The sequence below is a fragment of the Euprymna scolopes genome, chromosome 28 (genome assembly GCF_053919585.1).
Source record: "Euprymna scolopes isolate OS-2025 chromosome 28, ASM5391958v1, whole genome shotgun sequence".
Taxonomy (NCBI): domain Eukaryota; kingdom Metazoa; phylum Mollusca; class Cephalopoda; order Sepiida; family Sepiolidae; genus Euprymna; species Euprymna scolopes.
The window spans coordinates 95,038,677-95,048,676 of record NC_136509.1 but is presented as its reverse complement, the minus strand read 5'-3'; the positions used below and the strand labels follow the sequence as shown (position 1 = coordinate 95,048,676).

Sequence of the window (10,000 nt, the reverse complement as noted above, 5' to 3'; positions counted from 1 at the left end):
ATGGGCAACCTTTACGTGATCCGTCTCGTAAATACACAATATCGCTTTAGAAAGGAATTCTAACTAGAAAAATATTGGGGAAACCAATACCAATAATATAATCTTCGGATTCATACGATATGATGATGACCTTTCTGAAGGTTATTGCGGAACCTTATTTTATAGGTACCTTTAATTTAAAACTTGATGCACATTTTATTCCTAAATGGTTACTGTTAGCAAACACATACACAGAGAGAGAGAGAGAGAGAGAGAGAGAGAGAGAGAGAGAGAGAGAGAGAGAGAGAGAGAGAGAGAGAGAGCTATGTGCATGACTACACACATTGATATACACCCGCCTTGAAATTCCCCTTCCCCTCCCTTTCAAAGTACCTTCTTTCATTACATTGTTTATGTACAAACAAAAGAATGATCCCCCTCCATCAAAAAAAGAAAAAAGAAAAAAAAAAAAAACGAAAAACACAAAGAAAACAAACGAAGTGCAGTGTTACAGAGGATGTCGTAGCGGTAGTGACAGATGACGTTAGCAGGTCTTCGATTTTATCGACCGTGTTCATAAGAGCCCATCGCACTTAATACTTAAATGCAGTCTTGGTGTGCATTACTCAGTTTTTATTCTTGTTCATGCAAATATTGCACTTCTTGTTGCAACAACGACAACATAAACTATCAGAAAAATATGAAATAAAAAATGAAAAGAGCAGACGAAAATATTTACTCAACGCTGTTGAAGGAGAAGTTAACATGGTCTCGCACTTAGGCGCTCATTCATTCGAAAAATAACGTCAACGCTATCACCGTTGCTATCAAATGAACGCAGTTCACATTATATGACCGGATTTTAAGGCCCGAAGGAAGAGGAATAATGGATTTAAACAAAAAATTATGGAAAATGAACTCTCTCTCTCTCTCTCTCTCTCTCTCTCTATATATATATATATATATATATATATATATATATATATATATATATATATATTAACAATAACAGAAATCAGCGATTGCAAACAGCAAATAAGCATGTTGCGCATTTATCAGTTTTTTTTATAGTATACCTGGCAAGGAGGACAAAATGGTGATTGGTAGCTCTTAAAAAACGTACAGAAAAACTCGACATCAATGATTTCAGTATTTTTAAGCAAGTAGTGTGGATCGTGGTCATATTTAAGAAGCTGTGATCCATATTTTTCATTTTTTTTTACATGGAGGTCACCACTTATCAAGTTCTGGAAGCCACTCGAGGATAAGGGTTATTGCGTGTACAGTAATCAATGGGATAGTATCGTAGTAATCGTTAGTATTGGAGATTTGATTAAGTGTCTTACTTAAGGGGACGATTCACCAGGAATTTGTTTATGTTGGACTTGAAGACATCCAAGTTGTAGTCAGGTGGGAAACAGGCAAACGGAAGAGAGTTCCATAGTCGTGCTCTTCTAAGAAAGAAGCTTTGGTCATGGAATCTACGCTTTGATTTAGGCATAGATAAAGAGTGGGAAAACTTACTGACAGTGGCTTCAGCTTGATGGGTGTTTTTCGTGAAAGATTGGCGAGGGGGGACCAGAGATTGGAGCTCGGACGAGCACTTGCCACGGAAATAACGATAAAACAAAGACAGGCTCGCAAAATCTCTTCTGTGGGAGAGAGGCTGCAGGGAAGAGAAAAGGGTATCCCCCACTAAGCCACGAAATCTATTTTGTACTCTGTCAAAGCAGGATAGGCTATTTTTAGCATCTACTGCCCTGGTGTGGCAGCAATACCCCATCCTTGAACGTACGTGGCTTTTATACAGATAGAGAATTGCATCAGTAGTGAGATATCTTCTGGAGCGGTAGAAGGATCCTCTCATTTTCCCAGCGACCTGGGCAACAAACTTGATGTACGTGTTCCATTTCAGATCAGGAGTAAAGGCCAAGCCCAGAAGCTTGTCAAAACATGGAGCCTCCCCAAGACGAGAGCAATCCATTTCAATTGATACCAGATGTGGATCAGAGCGTTGATGATGTAAAGATAGGAGCTTCGTTTTAGATGCATTAAAATTAACCAGCCACCTCTTCCCCCACTGTACCATGCGCTCAAGATCAGAGGAGAGAGAATCAGAGAGAACTTTACGGCTTTTGATATGTTGCCATAGATGGTCGTGTCATCAGCATAGATGTTAACGAATGATTTAAGTATGTGTTTTGGGAGATCATTGATGTAGATCAAGAAGAGAGTTGGGCCCAGGATAGACCCCTGAGAGACTCCAGCATTAATACCGTGGGCCTTTGATTTCTTCCCATCAACCACTACTTTTATGAGCCTATAAGAGAGAAATGATTTAATAATTGAGAGAACATTTCCAGGTGTACCGTAGCTGGAAATCTTGTGAAGTGGGCCCTTATACCATACCTTATCAAAGGCCTTTGATATGTCTAGAGCAATTGCCCTAGAAAGGTAGCCTTTATCGAGAGATTCACTAATCCTATGAGATATAACCATTAGCACATCTGCTGTAGATCTAGCAGAACAGAAACCATATTGCATGTCACTAAGATGGTTATATCTGCTGAGGTGGTTGACTACTTTTCTATTTAATATGGATTCCAGCAGCTTACTTATGCCACACAGGAGACTTATTGGTCTGTACTGAGAGGGAGATGACTTATCACCCGAATTCTTAAATACAGCGCATACTGATGAGGTTTTTCAGGGAGTTGGAAAGCACTTATCCTTAAGGCAATGCTTAAACAGTGTGGGGGCAAGTTCTGGTCGAAGCTTTTTCAACACTATAATTGGAATGCTGTCTGGGCCAGTTGCTTTACTGGAATCAAAGTTCTTGATTAGCTTGGCGACCTCATGCACAGATATTTGTATGTTGCATAGCATGTTGTCTGTTATATGAGGAAATATGGGGAGTTGATGGCCTTCGTCGCAAAGGGTAGAATTAGCTGCAAAGTTCTTGGCAAATAGTTTGGCCTTGTCGGATGCTGACGAGATGACCTCAGGTCCATTGATGATGGTTGGGGAGATTTCCGTTTTCACTTTTTATTTGCTATAAGACACACTAATCGGTCTGGGGTTTTGCTTCCGCTTTAAAAAAGACATTCTGAAGTTCATTCGAATATTTAAAAAAAATTGTGGGTATTAACTTTACATATAACGACTCTTAAAGTTAAAAATATCATCTTTATTAAACCAATATATCATAAGATACTGGGTGTTGCAATCTCTAGCCTAGGCTAAACAAACGCCGTTTCGTGATTTAGCAGCCGTCTCATACAACCGATAGATGATAAATTTATTAAAATTTGCTCTAATTTTGTACCTTGTCATATCCGACAGTCGCCTTTCGATGGTCGAAATATATATATATATATATATATATATATATATATATATATATATATATATATATATATATATATGTGTGTGTGTGTGTGTGTGTATTACGTAGGGTTTTGTCATTTTATTCATAATTTCTTATATTTATTTTTATTCTTAATTGTATATTCTTGCCTCTTATTCTTACATATCGAACTCGAATACGTGCAGTTCTTGTATTTTGTTAGTCGTGATTGATGTACACCATAATTGGTCATTGCATAATACACCATTAAGCTGCTGACCCGTAGGAAGACAGGATTTAAAGCCTCAAATATCTACTGTTAATAAATTGCATCGTATCATCCTGTATATATATATATATATATATATATATATATATATATATATATTTTTTACACAGAGATCACCACTTATCAAGGCCCGGAAGCCACTCAGGGATAAGGGTTATTGCAAGTACATTACGTTAGTGAGGAGATTTGATGAAGTGTTTACTTAAGGGGGCGGTTCATTAGGAATTTGTTAACATTAGACTTGAAGACATCCAAGTTGTAGTCCGGAGGGAAGCAGGCAGACGGAACAGAGTTCCACAGGCGTGCAGTTCTAAGAAAGAAGCTTTGTTCATGAAATCCGCGTTTTGATTTAGGCACAGATATAGAGTGGGGGAAATTTTTCACAGTGGATTCAGCTAGACGGGTGTTTTTTGTGAAAGATTGGCGAGGGGGGACCAGAGATTGGAGTTCAGACGAGCACCTGCCATGAAAATAACGATAAAAAAAGGATAGGCTCGCAACGTCTCTTCTGTGGGAGAGGGGTTGCAGGGTAGAGAAAAGGGCATCCCCCACTAAACCACGAAGTCTATTTTGTACTCTGTCAAGGCATGATAGGCTGTTTTTGGCAGCTCCTGCCCAGATATGGCAACAGTATTCCATCCTTGGCCGTACTTTGCTTTTATATAGATAGAGAATTGCATCAGTAGTGAGATATCTTCTGGAGCGGTAGAAGGATCCCACCATCTTTCCAGCGACCTTGGCAACAGACTTGATGTACGTGTTCCATTTCAGATCAGGAGTAAAGGTCAAACCCAGAAGCTTGTCAAAACACGGGGCCTCACCCAGACGAGAGCCATCCATCACAATTGACGAGAGCCATCCATCACAATTGATGCCATCTGGGGATCAGAGCGTTGATGATGTAAGGATAGGAGTTTGGTTTTGGATGCATTAAAGGTAACTAGCCACATCTTCCCCCACTGAACCACGCGCTCTGTTCTGTTCGATGGAGCATTCATGCAATAATCCTTTGCGAATGAAGAATTTTAGATTTATTCTGTGTCATTTTTTAGTGGTGCAAGATTCGTAGGAAAAAAAAAAATATATATATATATATTTTCCTACGAATCTTGCACCACTAAAAAATGACACAGAATAAATCTAAAATTCTTCATTCGCAAAGGATTATTGCATGAATGCTTCATCGAACAGAATTGGAATTTACCTTCAATGGGGAAATCTTCACCAAATCTCAATCCCAATAATATCGTCCCATTCTATTCAATGATTACTATTCTATTCGAATACCAAAATCTCATAACCTTTTTTTTTAAATTTTATTTCAATGCTTATTTTCTTTCTTCTATGTCCTTCAAAAAGATTTAATCTTTAATATATTTTCTCTGAGGAGATGAGCCTATATTGAAAATCCATGGATTAAGGAAATTACTTTGAATATTGTATTCTTTGTTCAAATTATGAATTTTGGTTTTGAAAAATTATACTTTCCTGAATTATATATATATATATATATACATATTGAACAAATTACCACTGCATAATCACAGAATTGTTAAGTATTTGTAATATGCTTGTATTATTTCTCTATATTTCTCTGTATATTACATTGAGATCTTTACTCGGATTTACTCTTTAAAGTACACCGGTGAGATTCGAGCCAAATTGTATCTACTTATTATATATATATATATATATATATATATATATATATATATATATATATATATATATATATATATATATATATATATATTAGTTTAAAAAATTACAAAACAGTTTAACCCAATCTGATTACAAATTTATTTAAACCCCCAAACAGGCCTTTTCAAACGAGGTGGACTAGTCATGTCCGCATCCGACTTACACAGACATAAATATGTCAAATATTGTCTATTCTTTCTTTTCATCTATTTCTTAGTAACTATTGCCATTTGTTTTCTTGACTATTACCAATCATTATCATCATCACCATCTAAATACGCAAAAATTTGTAAGATATATTTTGTGTATTGTCTATATTTCTTTTCTTTCCCTCTCTCTTAACTGTTCTTTCTCTCCCAAACTTCTTTTCTTCCTAACTATCGCTAATCTCCATTAATATTATCTTCTTTTTTCCTGATTACCACTAATCTGCTTTGCTTAACAAAGAGAAATAAAAAAAGAAAAAAATGATCTTCTCGATTCGACTTTCCTTTCCTTTCCATAATTCGTCACTTCCCTAAGCCACTTTTGCTAATCTTAATAGATTCGTAAAGAAAAGAGTATTTACGTCATGACAGTTTCTTCCACGAGCTAAGGTAGATTGGAGTCCACTTTCTTTCCATTCATTGAAACCACATTTGATTTAACTGAATCTGTAGACATGCATACAGATAGAAGGATTAAAAGACAAAGATAAAACATTGTATTACAAGTATTGATGAATTTCCCTCCATGCATTTACTCATTTATGAAAATTAAACTGTCTTTACAGAATATACTAGTAATCAACGATATTGTACATTTTTCAGACTTTCTTGGACATTCTTTCAGCCTAATAATACGAAACTAGCGGAGACACGGAGGTGATGGTGGCTCAGTGGTTAACAATACAGATTGATAACCTGTGTGTGCCAGAAACACTTTCACGTAAGAATGTTGATAAGCTTCACTTGGTTTTCCCCGTAAGTACCTAATATCCTTTTAGTGTAACAGAGCCACTAATGAATGCACAGCAGCAGCAGCAGCAGCAGCAGCAGCAGCAGCAGCAGCGGCAGCAGCAGCGGCAGCAGCGCCATATCACAAGTGCAAATGAGCAAGCTGATGCGCGAAGTGACGTCACAAGAGAATGGGAAAGCAAAGCGGAGAGAGAAAAAAAGGAACCACGTGGACGACCTGAGGACTTGGAAGCATGAGTTAGTGCGAAAGGAATTTTTGAAACAAGATACAATCCGAATTTTGAACAACAACAAAAAAACATGGTCGGGCGACCGTGTGTCGTGAGGCGAGCTGCTGACATAGCAGCAGAAAGAAAAAGATATTTTAAATCTCTGATTTAGATGGACAGTGAGGCAAAAACGGGCCGGCGTGAGAGATTTAATTCCTACATGGTGACAGGATGAGCAGACATGTTGACACGGAAGAAGAAAAAAGCATGATAGAGTTTTGTTAACTACATGACGACTTAAGATACATTTAAAGCAATATGCAATGCGTTGTTTGGAAAGTACCGTTAATAAATACCTTTTATTTCAAATAGAAAAAAGGTCAAGTCGAGTTTCTCTTCTTTCTTCCTTTGCGAGACTTTCATATACAACGTGTGGGTCCGAGTGAAAATGTAAAGACCACATTATACTAGAAATAATTCCTAATAGAAAGACATCAGGGAAACGGATGCCAACAATCATTATGACTGATGCTCAACAACAACAATCAGCATCTAGACAATAACATATACGCATACTCATGGTATGTTACGCTAGTCTTTTTTCACGCATATCCTTCCCAACTCTTTTTTCCTTTCTTGGTTATTTTACACTCTTTGCCTACTATATTTTTTATTTTATTTTTCTATTAAACATATTTACGGATACCTGTATTAAAGTCAATTATTTAGACTATTTTATTTATGCGTGGATATAAACTTGCACGCATATACCCCTCACTTAGCATTATTGTATTGGGTTAATATTTAAGTATAACGGAGAAAATGTTGGGTGATACGTAACTATAAATATATGATATATATTAATACCAACCTGTCGTTCTTTTTTATAGTTTAAAAATGCCAGGCTGACAAAATATTTCGAAATAAGAAAAATAAGAATATTTTTTCAGTAAATGAGAAGGATATGCATTCGATTTTGTAATCTTACCTCTTCTGTTATCGAATTTTCTTGTCACCACAGAATCTTGTAAATAGCTTCGAAACATCATGTCACTGCGACCCCCCTTTTATTAGCACGTCACACAAAATGTCACTCGTATTTCAGAATCAGTAATCTGATTCTAGCCAGATATTGTTCCCTAATAAGATGTAATAAAAATGGTTTCAAGTTTCCACAGCGCTGAAATGGAGCTCTCTCTTTGCGTTAGGTTCGCAAACAAACCAATCGAATATATTTCTAATCCTAACATGGCCATCAGCGGCCGCGTCACCATTTTGTTTTCCTCTACTACAAAAACTGAAAAAACAAAACAAAACAAAACAAAACAAAAACACACACACACACACACACACACACACACACACACACACACACACACACACACACACACACACACACACACACACACACACACACACACACACAACAACAACAACCCGAAATAGTATACCAGGATTATCTATTCTGGTTACTCTTTCTTAAAGTTGCGAATTATATATTTGTTTCACAGTATTTCCTTGTTTGGCAATATTAAAAAAATGTAATCGATCGAGAGTACGATGTCGTCTCTGCATTTATGCTTTAAGAATAATATTTTGCAATTTAAACAGAGATGATTGATTGCACTCCAAGTGTTTCCCATTATCTTTCGATAATATGGTCTGTACGTGAGCAATCATAAAGACAAAGAAAAAAAAAGCACCCCCAAGAAAACAAACTGTCATATAATCTTTTATCACGTTCCCGGTTTAAGTAATTAAAGAAACACCCGTACAAAATTATATATAAATACATTCATACAAGTATTTTCCGTGAGAACACAGACACGTAGATTCATAAACATGGATTCTTATGACGCACATAAATAACTTTACTTCGCTTATATATATATATATATATATATATATATATATATATATATATATATATATATATATATATATATATATATATATATATAAGAGAAATAAAATATAGACGATTTTTCTGATTTAAAAAAACAAAACAAAAAAAACTTTATAGCAATACAAACACACGCGTCACATATAAATTAAATATAGTCACACTACCTGACAATACCTAATGCAGGTTTTCCGAATATTATCAGTCGATTTCTTTCAATATTGTACATTCATATTTTTTCAAACGGCTACAAACAACTACCGAGAACTAAACATTATGGAGTTATCCAATCAACCAACAAAGAAAAAAGAAAAAACAAAACAAAACAAACAAACAAACAACAAAAATCGGATAACAAAAACCAAAATCTTCCTCGATGAAGGATCGGATATCCCCACTGAAATTCTCCTCCTCCCCCACCTCAAATCTTATTCACTTTTTTTCTTTTTATCGCTTGTGTCGCTTTTCCTGTCCATGTTATTGTCCTTATAATCATTTGGAGTCTTTTCTACCAGCATTTTGTTTAATCTTCTAATTTTAACTATTATCCAGATTCCACAGATGTGATCGGCTATTTTTTCTTGTTCTCGCGTAACACTCGATATGATTTGTTTTTCGAACTGAGTAAACGATTTAAAATAAGTTAAACAACTTAAAACCTATCGAACTATGTAGAAGAGTGATTTACTTACCATTGATAGCATTTAATTGTTATATACTCGTTTTTGGCCGCTTTTTCGTTTTGCTGTCTTTAGTAAAAAAAGATGCCCATTATTTCGTTAAGATTTGTCAGCATCACCACTGCTATTAAGATACTATATTCCCAACAACTTATTCCAAACAGTCAAATAGATAACTCTATGCGTATTATGTTTATTTACCAAGAAAATGCCCCTTTTCATTGCTGAAACAATAATCTACAGTATACAGATATAGTATTTATTCATTTTCTCGACGTTTCCCGAAAGTCGTTTACTTTAACCATCAAATACAACATGGAGCATTGTTGTCATATTTGGGATGGTGCATCTACTACTAGTCTCTCACTCCTAGACAATGTTCAAAAGAGAGATGCCAACCTGATAGGTCCTGAACTGTCACTTAAGCTTCAGCCTCTGTCCCATCGACGAAATGTAGCATCCCTCTGCCTGCTCTACAAGTACTTAAACGGTGAATGCTCCGACGACCTGCAAGCACTTGTACCCCCCACGACGTAAATACCCCCGATAAATCCGGCAAGCAGAAAATCCCACTCCTTCATAGTTGAGATCCCTAGATGTAAGAGAGCCTTCTACTCCAGTAGTTTCTTCCCCAGAACCGCTAGACTTTGGAATTCCCTTCCGGGTTCCTGCTTCTCCAACTGTACTGACATGCAGAAGTTCAAGTATAACATGAACCGACATCTTGCTGCCCAACTCCCCAGATAGTCCCCTGTAGCTTATGTCCCTGATAATAGCCCCTACATCAAAGTGGTAATGTATCTTGTTTGGGGTAAAAATATAAAATAAAAAAAATAATTTGCACAGTACATATTTAACATGTATATGACATCTATTATTATACGCAACTCAATTAACCAGTGTTTGTTCTATGACATTTTTCTTTATACAAAATATA

At 36.1% G+C, this 10,000-nt stretch overlaps 1 protein-coding gene and 1 long non-coding RNA gene across 16 annotated transcripts in view; one reads left to right on the top strand and one right to left on the bottom strand.

The window, feature by feature from the left end:
- LOC145249739 (uncharacterized) overlaps positions 1–8,264 on the top strand; it is a 295,379-nt gene extending 287,115 nt beyond the window's left edge. For 5 of the 6 annotated variants that reach the window (XR_013863569.1, XR_013863567.1, XR_013863568.1 and 2 more), the window contains 2 exons: positions 4,386–4,550; positions 6,125–8,264. This is a non-coding gene — a long non-coding RNA (uncharacterized LOC145249739). The remainder of the gene's footprint in view (positions 1–4,385; positions 4,551–6,124) is intronic. The other variant, XR_013863572.1, reaches the window with a different exon arrangement.
- LOC145249737 (uncharacterized) overlaps positions 1–10,000 on the bottom strand; it is a 1,648,663-nt gene that overhangs the window by 362,624 nt on the left and 1,276,039 nt on the right. The gene's annotated exons all lie outside the window — the stretch shown is intronic.